Here is a 15,195-nt window from a genome sequence, read left to right on the forward strand (position 1 = left end):
TATACATAATGCTTCAAATATTATACATATTGTCATGATGATGTTTTACCATAAGGTTGTATATAATGATTCTAATATTATGTACATGATCATTGAGGTATTTTATTATAAAATTGTACATAATGCTTCTTATATATTATGTGATTATCATGTTAATATTTTTATTAGATACAATTAATTTTAATATTTTTATTAAATACAATTAATTATTTTACTGACTATCATGAAACTTGATTTTTTTTTCTTTATTATATATCATTACTAGTTTATAACCCGCGCATTCGCGGGTATTTTATCATAAATAATTTTAAAAAAATATTGATAATAACTTATTTATGTTAATGATATAACTAAGAGTAGTGCAATATATGTGAATAATAAATCGACAAATAGCAAAAACATTAAAAGTAGGCGAACAAAGTAAATGAGTATGAATTGTGACATTAACAATGGGTCAACATGTGATTCTTATTTGAGAAATTTTTGGTTTCAAAGTAAATCCCCGTCGGGTCAAACTAATTCAAACCCAGAAACACATTTTATTCTCTTGTTAATTGTATACAACCATCTGTTAAATATGATCATAAAACTATTTGTATATAATATAATACAAATAATAATTGAAACTTATTAACTTCATAGTTTTGCTTCACCAATTGACCCGTTAAAAAAAACATACTTTTTTTTCAAAATGAGCTCGTTATCAAGTATACATTTCTAATCAAATTCAACACACTATCTAATTATCTAACTATTAGTAATCATAAACTTGATAGGTTAATTCATATTTACGTTGTCAGGAGTAGTTCTATAATATGTGGAGTGCTATCTCCACAAACCAATCTTCAATTTCAACCCACTTATTTTAAGAAGTCACTTACATTATAACATAAAGGTTTTATCAAATACATTCCCAAGATAATGAAAAGCTTAAAGTGTGAATGCCATTACCAAGAACTATTGCTACCTTACCGAGTACTTACCTATAGCTTCTGCTAACCATAGCAACAAATGCCTATCGATTATCACAACCTTCTTTATAGAATTATAGTCTCTTCTAAATAGGGTTGCTTGTTAAGTTCCATCTCTTTAATCTGATTAACCCCTCAATCGGCATTCACATCTTCTTTTATTGAAGCATTAGACCTGTGTAAAGTGAGAAAAAAAAAAAACTATACTATAGTAGCAAATATATAAATACTTCATTTTGTCCATAACTTTTGCTGTAAAAACCCTAATAAGAAATACAAACAAAACTTCGATATTATAAGCTCTTCTACATCGAGGTGCTTGTTAAGTACCATTTATTTATTGAGATTAACCCCTCAATTAGCATTTACATCTTCTTTTATTTAAAGTGAAAAAAAAATTAAATAAAACAAAATACCATAGCAGCAAATATATAAAGAAACACTTCATTTTATCCATACCTTTTGCTGTAAAGCTATCACCCTATCATAAATACTACTTTATTGTTAAATTCTACAGTGTTAATGAAAGAATACCTGGTATGAGCAAACGGATATAGAAATATCGATAGATGTCAATAGCATTAACCATTTCTGATACCCCGAAGTATCTCTCTTATCGAAAGATAAGTAAATACCCAATTTTATAGTTACTTTTAATGAATAATAAAAAAGAAGCCAAAAATAGCAATTGATACTAAGTACTTTATTTTATCATGCATGCTCTGATATGATGCTGACCTGATTCCACTGCGCTGCGACCAACATTGAGATTGCCAATCCGCCTTGCCCATTTTGTCAAAGCAAATATGAATCAAATGAGACGAGTTAATATCATATTACTACCATGGAAAACAATGAATATGACAGTATGAGACCCTGTTACCTTTAAACACGTTATGATCTCGAAAATGACTTTCAATTTTTTAATTATACAATTTCATCCAACATTACAAAAAGTAATAATGTATCCAAAAGTTTGGTAAAGCTTAACATACTTACTCCACAAGCTTCTTTAAATTATATAATATCAAGATCTTCTGAAGCGATAAGCACCGCAAGAATTTCAAATACCCACTGCAAACACATCCATAAGTCACAGCTACCTGCAAATAATCATATAAATTTGAATGGAGCAAATCGTTAGGAACAAAAATTAAAGCTCACAATTTCATACTCTACATGGTGCACCAATTTCATACTCCATTGAGCCATGTTCATTTTCAATATGTTACATACACATTTCTTAAAACATACCAATGGTATTATATATTTATGGTACAGAAATCTAGTAAAAAATAGTGCCTTTCACTACTTGAGATCAAATATTGGACCACCCAGAATATCATACCTCTTTCTGCTTTCATCATATTCAGTATATGGCTTGTTAAATTTCCCATAACAACCTATACATTTGTTATTATCATTACATAATTACATAATAATTTTAAAATACACAAAAGTAAAATAAATAAATGAAAACATTTCGTTTAAGCATTAACATTTTAATATAAAGCCTAATTTTACTCCATGATTCATATGGAAACTTACTTTGACATGTATAAATGTAAATTATCTGGATCAATACGTAAGATCTTTAAGCAAAAAGTGAAAAACGTATGAATTATCTTTTACGTACCCTAATCTGAAAAGGACGATATTAAATATATAAACATATTCGAACCTTTGCGTTTCAATGAAAGATGTTAAATTGTATGAATCAAAGATATATGATTAAATTCGAATCATCTGATGATTTTTGTGAGCGACTTTGAGAATTTAAAAGATATATTACCCCAGCCATTTGTTCATCACCACATCCTGCGGATATCAATCTACATCTCCTCCGGCGAATATCATAAGCTACAAATATGTACCAATAGACAATATATCACTCAAATCACAATCAAATTGGATATGTCAGATGAATAAAACAAAAACTCTAATTTCATTAAAACTACAAAAGGAGGATATTTCAGCTCCCCTAAGGGTCTTTTACAACTTCAACTCAAATAATAAGACATTCTAAAAACTATATATCAAATTCTGTATGAAAGCATCTCATTACATAAATATAGACCTACCCATTGAAAAGGATAAACATAAACAATAAATAACATATATTAAAAAGGAGAAAGGTACTAATTAGAGTATATTTATAATACCTCAGCGCTATTCTTCCTTTGAATTCTCGTGCCTTAACAATACCCAAGATAGGCATTCGTTATATCTTCTTGTTTCACGGTCTGTAAAGAAAATATCCTTATATTATTTTCCAGTATCGAGAAACCGTTTAGGGAATGATAAACATTTTTCAGATAAAAAATTACATAATAAATCATTCCAACAATTGCATCAATTCAAAAGGTGATTTCATCACCTACACCATATGTGAATGTTCTACAAGTCTACTGCAACCAAAATAAATTACATTAACATTTAAAGTAGGTGTTTCCATCACATGCACCATAACTGAATATCAATTGTTATTTTTATTAACAATTATCAGAACAAAGTATGAATCCCTAAAATAATTAAGACCCTAGTGGTTGTTTAAATTCCAAAGTATTTGATACTAAAAAATGTGTAATATCTTGCAGGATCACAAATTTGCAATGTCAATAATGAATGGATCATAAGACGGAATTCACACATAAACACCTAGAGATACAAAGATTCAAGGGGATGTGTACCATCAGATTGCAAATTCGTACTGAAGGTGAATATGAGCATGTCGGGTTAAATCAAATTATGTCATGAAAACCAAGAAAAATAGGTTAAATAACGGTATATAAATGAATAAATTGATACAAACAGAATGTTATTTTTAGATGGATACCAAAGTCGATAAGAACTCAATCAAATACAATATCGCTACCAAAATCAAAGAGCTAATTACAAATACCTAATTACAAATACCTAACCATTAGAAGCGAACTCAATCGATTGGATTTAACCGACTAAAATCGAAAATTGAATTTAACCTACAAATTGAAATTTGGTACCTTTTTGCATATATTGATTTGAAGCGAAGAAATTGGATTCATCAGTTGTTTTTTGACGTTGGATTGATGTCTATAGCCGTTCCAATTCGATTAGATTTCATTGCCGGTTCGTTTATATTATTGTTGAGTTCATTGTCGATTTCCATGTCACTCGATCTAATCGATCTATAGTTACTCGATCATATTGATATAATTTCATAGATCAACATTCAACATTAAAAATGATTGTAGATGTAGAAATATTGGATGAGAACGATGGGTTGAAAAAGTCGCTTAAGGTTTAATATTGATAGGTTAATTGTGAAGGTAGTGTTAACTGCTTGAGCAGTAAGGTAATTAGGATTTCTAACTGCCTACTAAAATCCTTAATGATGCCATCAGGATATTAAATGGCTGAGATTGAAATATTGGAAACTTATCTAAGGGTTAGAATTTTGCTACATGGGTTTTTGACATTTTTAATGGTATCATAATAGTTTTCTAATTATAGATTAGAGAGATGTGTACATTCGGTCAAAATATTTTCGGTTTTTCACTGGTTGTTACTCAGATATGTTTCTATATAATATTAATATTAAGTGGGAGATGATAAATCAAACATGATTTTTACTTCTTCCAACATCATTTCATTCTTTTTTCCTAAAATATCCTTCAATAAATTATAACAAATAGTTTTAAAATTTTTACATTAGTTTATCATTAAAGGTATTTTAGAACATTTAAGTAGAAGAAGTAAAAATAATGTTGGATTTATCATCTCCCATATTAATATTAATAATGCTTTTTTGTATGATTACTTAATTGAAGATGTTTTGAAAAATGAGTAAGTATATTATTTTCGGCAATCTAGACGATCTCGAATAGCTTGGCATCACGACTCGTGCAATTAATTTCTTGTGAATCGTTGTAAGTTGATTCTACGTAACATTTTCTTCGATTTCTTTTCAGTATTTACTTGACTTCATGCCATATGATTGAACAAGTTCATTATTTAGGGTTATTTAACAAGTTTTATATGAAATCTGATCGTATTTCTATGTAAAATAATTTCAGTTGCACACAGGCGTAAAAATTGAGGCTGAAATGGCAACTACTGCGCAACCTAAAGTAGTAACTGAAGAAGCTAAGATTGATTTGTTTGAAGATGATGATGAATTTGATATTAATCGAGGTAATTTCAAACCCTAGCTTGAACAACAAGCTTCCTATTTACCGTACGATTTTCGTTGCTTCTTTTGCTTTAGAACTTAAAATCTCAGATATGTTGCACGCACAGTTGTTACTTCATTAGTTTGTCCTTTGAGCTTACTTTTAATTTCTGCATATTGCTGTGCTCTTTACTATCCAATTCTAAATGCAGTAATTAGAAATTTTAGGACAACAATACCCCTAGATACTCTACAATTTCGTTGATTCAGTTTTTGAAAGATTGAAAGCTCGGATACATTGATGATTATTTATTTTTTGCATCATGCGTGTTGTGTATTTTTGATAACTCTTGCCTGGCAGTGTATTGCTTAGCTATGTTTCTTATTATAGGAATTTAAACATCCTTTTAGGTAACTTAATCGAAATCTTCCTGTTTATAGAACAAAGTTGTTCCTTTTTCATAACATTTAATCTTGAAATGAAAATATTATTATGAGGAGAGGGTGGATATGTTACAAAGGGGTAGCTGCATCTGATTAACTTAAATGCTTTGAGTGTATATATCTATTGCTAAATATGGTAGGGAGTACATTTCTGTATTAAGTCATAGTGATATTTGAATACTTCTTATTTGATGTTTCTGATTGCTTTAATAAGAACTTTTATAGAGATTGTTCTTCCTACGAATTTATCCCAACCTTTCTATGATTTGACATATGTAAGCTGATGTGGTATATGTAAGCTTCTACGACTAATAGTGGCATACATTTGATTGTTTATTCGTTAAAAGGGAAAGCCACAAAGCTTGGATCAGTATTTGCTTTTTAGTGCTGCTTTCTGGATAGCTTCTCTTCTTGTTCTTATTGTCACAATCGTCTCTACGTTTTTGGTTACGCTCTTTACTAGTAGACCTTCATGTGTTGTTACTCGAAAAATATCCAGAAATAAAGGGGATTTGAGAAGCAAAAACTCTTATCTAAAAGGCTCCAATGCAAAAAAAAAAAAAAAAAAAAAAAAAAAAAAAAAAAAAAAAAAATAAAAAAAAAATAAAAAATATATAAAAAAAAAAGTTGGAAAATTGAAGCTTATAAGAAAGCAATACCAACCGTCTAGTTTTTGAGTCGGTTAGATCTACTTTCAAACCCATTTCAAGGTTAGAGGGGCTCCTCGATATCTGCTAGTTTCTCTTTACTGCTATCTAGTTTTAACATGCTCGTTGTTTTCCTCTACTCAAAATTCTCGTCAAATGTTACCATAATTGTTCCTCCAATGTTTGAAGGTTTGAAATGGAAAGTTGTATGGTCTGTTGGGGGAGACTACAATTTATTTTGAGTTGTAGGGGATTATGTTGTAACTACAAGTAGGCTAAATATCAGTATAGCACATTTGGTTTGAAAATAGAGGAACCCGTGTAATAATTGCTAAATATAAGAACCCTTGCAATTTGATTACATATTATTTATTACAGGATTTTTTATATTTATATTTTTATTTTATTTTTTTGTTGAAGTAATAGACTTTGTATGTCAAATTAAAAAAAGAACTCAAAGAGCTTGTAAGATTATAAAACGAGTCTGAGTACTTTAGACCTGATGTTCACCTAATGATGTAAACGTGTTAAAACTGCCCCTCTCTATATTTAACTAACTTGATATACAGCCTTGACTGTAATTTGTAAACATAGAAGGTTGAGTTAGATAACTTAGACTTTGGAAAAACGATTGTACATTGACTTCTTTGAAAGTTTTTAGGCTTTTGGTCATTTTGTTTAGTTTCCTTCCTATTCTTCTAAATCGCATGTTATTAATGACCAAAAAACTGGCAGTGTGGGATGGAAAGGAAGAAGGGAAAGACGTTGGTCAACAGTGGGAAGATGATTGGGATGACGATGATGTCACTGATGATTTTTCTACCCAGCTTAAAAGAGAACTTGAAAACAATGTTGAGAAAAAGTAAGTGAAGTCTACTGATGTAAGGCTGTTTTTGGACTAAAATCTTACCTTCTATATGTCATGTTACTTGCATTTTTTTACTAAAAATATTTACCTTTTGCATGTCTTCTGTCATTGGTTTTATAGAACTGCAGTCTTTAGACAATGTTTAGTGGTACTTATCTATAAGGGTAAGACTGTACAGGTGACAATTTAAACCCATTTTTGGTGAGTGACTTGTGGTTATGATTTGTCTTTAACGTGTAAAATGGGCTGAATCAAGAAAATCTCTCAAAAAGAGGGAACACGTAAATTGGAAAAAGTTTCTTTGCTGTTAACAGCACCTAATGTTAGGTGTAAGCTTGAAAAGAAGGTGTATTGTTTTGAGCTTAACAAACCAGACCTAATCTTTCAAAAGTACAGACTATTTTGACACCTTAATTGTTGCGATTTCTAGAATCTTAGACTCATTGTAGTGTTTAATCGTCAAGAAAGTGAGTTACTTGGTGTCGACGACATTCGCTATTGCTGCCCTTTTGTTGCTAAATTGATTTGGTTAATGTTGTACTATTAACTCTTAAAAAATGTTCTTTTCAAGTATACAAACAACAACAACAACAATACCCAATCCCGCACATGCGAGGTATGGGGAGGTGAGATGTAGGCAATCCTTCCTCTACCGTAGAGTAAGAGAGAAGTCGTTTCTCTAACCATGAGTCGAGACCCATAGGAAGAGAAAGTCATCCCTCTCTTTACTCTAGGGCAGAGAGATTGTTTCCGTGAGGACCTCCGGCAAAAAAAAAAAGGTTTAAATAAATAAACTGAAAAGAAAGTGAGGCTCCATGAAAATGGTTTGATCAAATTTCTATGGGTTTCAAATATACAAACATAGAAAGTAAATTTGTTTCACTTTGTTTTTTTTTTTTCCGATTGCGTTTTACAACTATGGTCGCTATTCGGCTGTTGTTACGTCTGCCTTTGAGGTCATTTTGAATCTTAGGTTAAACATAGAACTAAGTTTAGCGATCATTTGGTAACGTTTATATACGTGTTTTGCATAAAATAGCGATAGTGATATCTTCTAATTAACATAAACGTAAATCGCATTTGAACAATACTCTTTTTATTAAGATAATATAAAATAAAAGAACGTACTGGATACATTCAACCTCAAGGTCAAATAATTACTGAACTGATGCTCATATATTGTTAACAATTTAAATATCAAGTAACATCACTCTTAAACCGATTTATGAGCGGCTCCACAAACATGTTCGATCAGCGAGTCTAACGTCCTCAACGACGACCCTCCTTCCTTCATCGCACCATAAGCCATTTCCTTAAGCTCGATTACCCTTTTCCGAACCCTTTTCCCACCTTCACCTTCCATTAACTCCACCACCATTTTCTCCACTTCATCCGCCTCAACTATCCCACGTGCCACCCCACCCTTCGACCACAACCGTAACCCCATCCCAATCTCCTCCACAACCAACCTCGCATTCAAGTGTTGCTCCGCCATCAACGGCATTGCAAGCACCGCCACACCGGCACACATGCTCTCCAACATCGAGTTCCACCCACAATGACTTAAAAAACCGGTTACAATTTTATGTTTCAAGATTTCTATCTGATCCACCCATTCTGCCACCACTTTACCTCTTCCTGTCACCCTTTTTTCAAACTCTGATCCAATTAATTGCATCTCCTTTTGTTTTACCACCCATAAGAAACTTACTTTTGATCGTTCCAAACCAATGGCGACCTCGTGTAACTGCTCTGTAGACGCCTCTGCTTGTGTTCCAAACGAGACGTATAACACTGGCTCGTTCGCTGCAAGCTTCGTGTCAAGCCACTGGATCCATGTTGGTTTATCCACAACCTGATTCATTAAGGCATTTAGTAAATGAACAAAACTGTATAAATACAGTTCACTATGTTTTTTGGTTTTTAATTATGTTGATTAAAGAAAATAAAAATTCAATAATTTGCAAGAAACGGTAAGATTCACAAGCACTAAACAATTTGGCAGAAACAATCAGATCAAAAAAAGTCAAAATTGTTAGTAATACTTTTGGATGTTATAAAAAATAGTACGTATTATTTCTCACATGTTTATTTATATATTTTCTTTTGACCTTTTTTTTTTTGAACCGCACTTAAAATTTTATTACTCCTCTACTAAGACACTAGAGGAAAAAGGAAACAAACATACAAATGTTAAATTACAACGGCTGTGATAGCCAATTGTTACAATCAACCTTATCTCTACTTCTATGAAACAACTAAGTATAAGAAGCAGATCGAATTAAATCAAATAGAACTCCTTTTTGACCTTTTCAATTTAATTTTATTTAGAAAAGATTCTTTTATTTTGACAAGGAACAATTTCTTTCCTATTATCTTATCTTGTGCTCTTTTCTTAACTTTAAGCAGTAAATTTTTTTTAAAACACGATGATTTTACACTAAAAGAATTCTAACTATTGTTTGGTAGAATTTTTTTTTTTTTCAGTTTTAGTTTATTGAGATCTTTTTTTTATTTATATTTATATTTTTATTTTTAAGTACCTAAGTTTTTTCTATTAGCAACTTATTTAACCGTTTTTTACTTTTTACTCATATTTGCGAAAAAAATAACGGCCTTTGTTAGCACGCTTTAAGATATTGTATATTTTCATAATAGCCATAATAAAATTGACTAGTAACCGTCATGTACAATAATTTAATGCATGTTCACGACAACCCTTAGGGTTGTTGTTAGTAAAATCAAAAAAATAATAGTTAAGATATGAATAAACCGTTAAGAACCGGTTAAACTTACGATTTTCAAAACTCATAGTTGATCTCTTTACAGTTATGTATTTATTCATGTTAATTGTAATGTTAACAAAATTTCAGAGTAATTACGATTGTTAGATTATATATATATATATATATATATATATATATATATATATATATATATATATATATATATATATATATATATATATATAATTTACCACCCACACACGGTTAGGAAGAAAATCCTCGCATCCATCGCGCAAAGCGTACCCGGAATGCTTTAGGTTAACTGATTGGCCAGCACAGAGTGAAGAATACCAGAGATACAACCTTGGAAAAAACTCCCATTAGGATTCGAACTCGCACCTATTATTTCAAAGATACGAGCCTGGAACCAATTGAGGCTTTTTACCACTCAACCAAAGATTCGGTGGTAAATTATTCATATATTTCTAGTCACATAATATATTTCTAAATGAATCTTCATTCGAATGCATCCACCTTTGATAATTGAGTTTGCCAAATTAATATCAAATAATCGTAATTACAATTTGAGCATCTCCAGTGAGAAGTGTACCCTTATTACAAAGCGTTTTTACAAGAAATATGTTATTGTGGAATAGTTTTGAAAATAAGGTTGTGATTATATCATATTGGAAATATAACCTTTTAAGATATATTTTTTCCGCTAGAGACTAGAAAGAAAATGATTTATCAAATAATCAAATATGTGGTTAATTTATATTATAACTTATATTATATATTATATATATTACACTCTTCATCTTAGTTAAAGTGTTCATTTTGAAGAACTTGCGGACATAGCCCAACGGTTCTCTCCATGTACTTTGTGTCATGGGATTGGGAGAGGTCATGGTTCGATCCTTAGAGATAACATGATTTTCTTTAAACCAATTGAACACCAACAATTGTGGTATATATTGACCCTATAGGGAGGTTTTACCGGATTCGTTCACGGACCTCTACCCGGAACCACTGCCCGAATGGATGTGTTCCCGGGTACCGTCGATCGAGTTCGGGTTTCCGCCCGAGCGTGTGTGTTACGTGCAAATGATGAGGGTCGTTGAAATAAATGATCTACTAATACCAAAAAATCGCCGTTAAAAAAAAGTGTTCAATTTGAAAATACGTACACAATTCTATTAAATACACAATTCTAGAAAATTTCATCAAATATAATTTTGTATCAATCAAGTTCTATCTTTAGTTACATTCATATCTTTTTTTAATTGGTTAAATAATAATTTGAATACTTTCAATGGAACGAAAAAGTATTACTACGTATATAACTTAGATATTTACTTTATAATATTACTTTATACTCATTCTGTCCCAAAGCTATTGTTCTATTTTGATTTTCGAGGACTTTTCTTTCAACTTTGACTTTAAATTATCTTTTATATGTTACATAATACTTGATGAATGTTATATCTTAAAAAATATATTCAAAAATCAATTCATTAATATAAATTTCATCGAATAATATGTAATATAAACAAAAATATTTAAAGGCAAAACTGAAAGAAAAAAACCTCGAAAATTAATGTAGGATAATAGATTTGAGATGAAAAGAATATTATTTTGAGAGGTTTTAAATATAATGCTTATTTACGTGCATATATTGTTGGCCGATTAAGTGCATATGTTATTTTATATATATCAAATCAAACAAAACTCTTAGAAAAATTTAAACAATGTGAATACTCTTATATTTGAAAAACGAAAATAATATAAATAATCCTACATATTAATTAAAAAAAAAATACATGATTTAATGTCATTTTATATTTTAATAAGATTTTAGCTGAATCTATATAGAGTAATATGAATTTATCTGACCAACAGAATTATTATAAAATTTACAAAATTAAAAAACAAAACAAAATAATAATCTTGAGTGAGCTAGATATGTACTGTATAATTTTAGTTTGACCATCAATTACAGATTCCGCCACCCTACAATAATACAACAATGGACACTATATAGCCATATAGGTAGGGATGTCAATGAATGTTTCATCCATAAATATTCACCCGATCCGATTCAAATATAATGGATATGGACGATGTAAATGAATGATTAACGGATATGGATATAGATATGGATGATCTAGATATTTCGTGAATCGAATATGGATAACAATTTATCATCCATGAATGTATCCATTATCACCCGATATACATTTAAATATACATACACACGTACTAAAATATATGCATATACATCTACATATCGATATACATATACATAACCTACAAATTCTTAAATTATTAACGAAAATAAGGGTTTTGATAGTCACAATTATTAAATTGTTAATAACAATATTCAAAGTTACAAATTTAAATTAGTTTATGCGTATATTTAGTTATATTATAACGTATCATGCTCAATTTAATTTATAATCGGCGACAAATTACAATTAAATCATGTGTAACAAATCAAAAACATATAGATTAATTATTTACATTTGTTATAATATATATTAAATTGATAAAATCGTCGTTGGATTAACATTTCATTTGATATCCAACGCATATACATTAACCCGCTTAATCCATCAGATATAGATATAGACGGATGAATTGAAATTAAATGAATATGGATATGAATATGGATTAGCAATTATTAAAAGAATATAAATGTGGATATAACATCATTCCATTCATATTCTATCCATTGTTATCCTTAAATATAGGTTCCCTTTTTTTGTTAATATATTGTTAAATTAATTACTAGAAAATGATATATGTATTATGTATATATATTAATATATTATTTATATATATACATGAAAATATCTCTGATATTACAAAATTTTATTGTTATGTTTATTTTACCTTAGTCGATAACTCAGAATCCGTCGCATTTGATTCATACTGCTTAGCAACACAAAATGGTCCAACTAACCAAGTTTTCGGTCCATAGTTTCGATTCCAATAATCATTAAACTCATGTTCAATCTCGTCAAAACTATTAACCAACAACCCATGGCTTCTAATCATATCATAATGTTGGTTCAACAAAGCATCGAACCATGGACCCTTGGGTTCAAGCTCACTAAAAGGAGGCTCAAAATCATTAGTTGTCAACTTAAACCTCGTAAAATCGGGTAGATTAAACACCTCATCATCCGAACTAACTACCGCATGTGGCTTAAATTGTGCCATAATGTTACACATAGTCATGGATGATATGCTTGTCCCATAAAAAACAAAACGTGGAATATTGAATTTTTCAGCAGATTTTTGTGTCCACGTCAAGAATCCGTCCGAGATTATGGACGTAACGGGAAGGAGATTTTGGATGAGTTTTTCGAATTGTGGTTGAAGTTGTTTTGTAGATTCAAGAAAGTTGACAAATGATGAGAGGGAGGGAAGGTTTTCGATGATTTCTACTCCCGGTGGGCTGTCTTCGGTGTTTGGTAGGAATGGGAGGTTGATTAAGGTGATGGAGGGGTGGTTTATGGTGGATTTGATGGTGGGGTGGTTGGGTGAGGTGGTGATGACTGTGACGGTGATGTGGCGGTCAGCTAGGATTCGGGCTAGGTAGAGGAGTGGGATAGTGTGTCCTTGTGACATGAATGGGAATAGGATGATATGTGGTGATGAAGATGTTGACATTTTTGAGTTGTGCAGTGGTGGATTAATGCAGTGGTGGATTGTGATGGTGGATTATGGTGGGATTTATAGAAGTGACTTAATGCGGTAGCGATGTAATCAAGGCATTGTGAATGAATGAATGAATTATAATAATGATATTTATGGAAGGATTGTGAAATAAATAAATATTGAAAATGGAATTTTGTATTGCTAAAAAAGGAAGGATTACACTAAACTATGTCTTTGAATTTTGTTGTTTCTTTTTACGTGGGGGTTATTATAGAAGATAACTACAGATGTTATTTGTCGTTTCCATTTTTTTAACTGCAAATATATCTACTACCTCTTCCCGATTCCCATCGAGAAACTAGAAAGAGGAGAATCAAAAAATTACATCACAAAGATTTTAAAAGCTAGTTGTTTCGACTTACAATCTCTCTACCTATATCAGTTGAAATGTCTCGTTCTTATTAATTAAAAACGTTCCATATTAATTGATTTCGTTGCGAGGTTTTGACCTCTATATGAGACGTTTTTCAAATACTGCATTCATTTTTAAAACAAACCATAACCTTTATTTCATAAATAAAGGTTTAAAAAGCTTTACGTAGATTACCAAATAATGATAATCTAAAATATTTTGTTTACACACGACCATTACATAATGGTTTACAATATAAATATGTTACATCGAAATCAGTTCTTGAATGCAGTTTTTACACAATATCATACAAACATGGACTCCAAATCTTGTTCTTATTTTAGTATGCAACAGCGGAAGCTCTTAGTATTCATCTGAGAATAAACATATTTTAAACGACAACAAAAATGTTGGTGAGTTATAGGTTTAACCTATATATATCAAATCGTAACAATAGACCACAAGATTTCATATTTCAATACACATCCCATACATAGAGATAAAAATCATTCATATGGTGAACACCTGTAACCGACATTAACAAAATGCATATATAAGAATATCCCCATCATTCCGGGACACCCTTCGGATATGATATAAACTTCGAAGTACTAAAGCATCCGGTACTTTGGATGGGGTTTGTTAGGCCCAATAGATCTATCTTTAGGATTCGCGTCAATTAGGGTGTCTGTTCCCTAATTCTTAGATTACCAGACTTAATAAAAAGGGGCATATTCGATTTCGATAATTCAACCATAGAATGTAGTTTCACGTACTTGTGTCTATTTTGTAAATCATTTATAAAACCTGCATGTATTCTCATCCCAAAAATATTAGATTTTAAAAGTGGGACTATAACTCACTTTCACAGATTTTTACTTCGTCGGGAAGTAAGACTTGGCCACTGGTTGATTCACGAACCTATAACAATATATACATATATATCAAAGTATGTTCAAAATATATTTACAACACTTTTAATACATTTTGATGTTTTAAGTTTATTAAGTCAGTTGTCCTCGTTAGTAACCTACAACTAGTTGTCCACAGTTAGATGTACAGAAATAAATTGATAAATATCTTGAATCAATCCACGACCCAGTGTATACGTATCTCAGTATTGATCACAACTCAAACTATATATATTTTGGAATCAACTTCAACCCTGTATAGCTAACTCCAACATTCACATATAGAGTGTCTATGGTTGTTCCGAAATATATATAGATGTGTCGACATGATAGGTCGAAACATTGTATACGTGTCTATGGTATCTCAAGATTACATAATATACAATACAAGTTGATTAAGTTA

At 30.7% G+C, this 15,195-nt stretch overlaps 1 long non-coding RNA gene and 1 pseudogene across 3 annotated transcripts; both read right to left on the minus strand.

The window, feature by feature from the left end:
- Positions 1-806: 806 nt before the first annotated feature.
- LOC139894034 (uncharacterized) lies at positions 807-4,267 on the minus strand. Of its 3 annotated transcripts, none has more exons than XR_011774782.1 (5): positions 3,974-4,267; positions 3,134-3,214; positions 2,764-2,831; positions 1,710-2,074; positions 807-1,146 (listed from the first exon to the last, which is right to left on the minus strand). It is a non-coding gene; the product is annotated as an uncharacterized lncRNA (long non-coding RNA). The 3 variants fall into 3 exon arrangements; XR_011774783.1 differs by adding an exon at positions 2,320-2,374 and having other exon boundaries at positions 807-2,074; XR_011774781.1 differs by having other exon boundaries at positions 807-2,074.
- A 4,026-nt stretch (positions 4,268-8,293) lies between these two features.
- Positions 8,294-13,481, minus strand: LOC139894035 (UDP-glycosyltransferase 90A1-like; annotated as a pseudogene).
- Between the last annotated feature and the right edge of the window lie 1,714 nt (positions 13,482-15,195).

This window comes from Rutidosis leptorrhynchoides, chromosome 2 (genome assembly GCF_046630445.1).
Source record: "Rutidosis leptorrhynchoides isolate AG116_Rl617_1_P2 chromosome 2, CSIRO_AGI_Rlap_v1, whole genome shotgun sequence".
NCBI classification, from domain to species: Eukaryota; Viridiplantae; Streptophyta; class Magnoliopsida; order Asterales; family Asteraceae; genus Rutidosis; species Rutidosis leptorrhynchoides.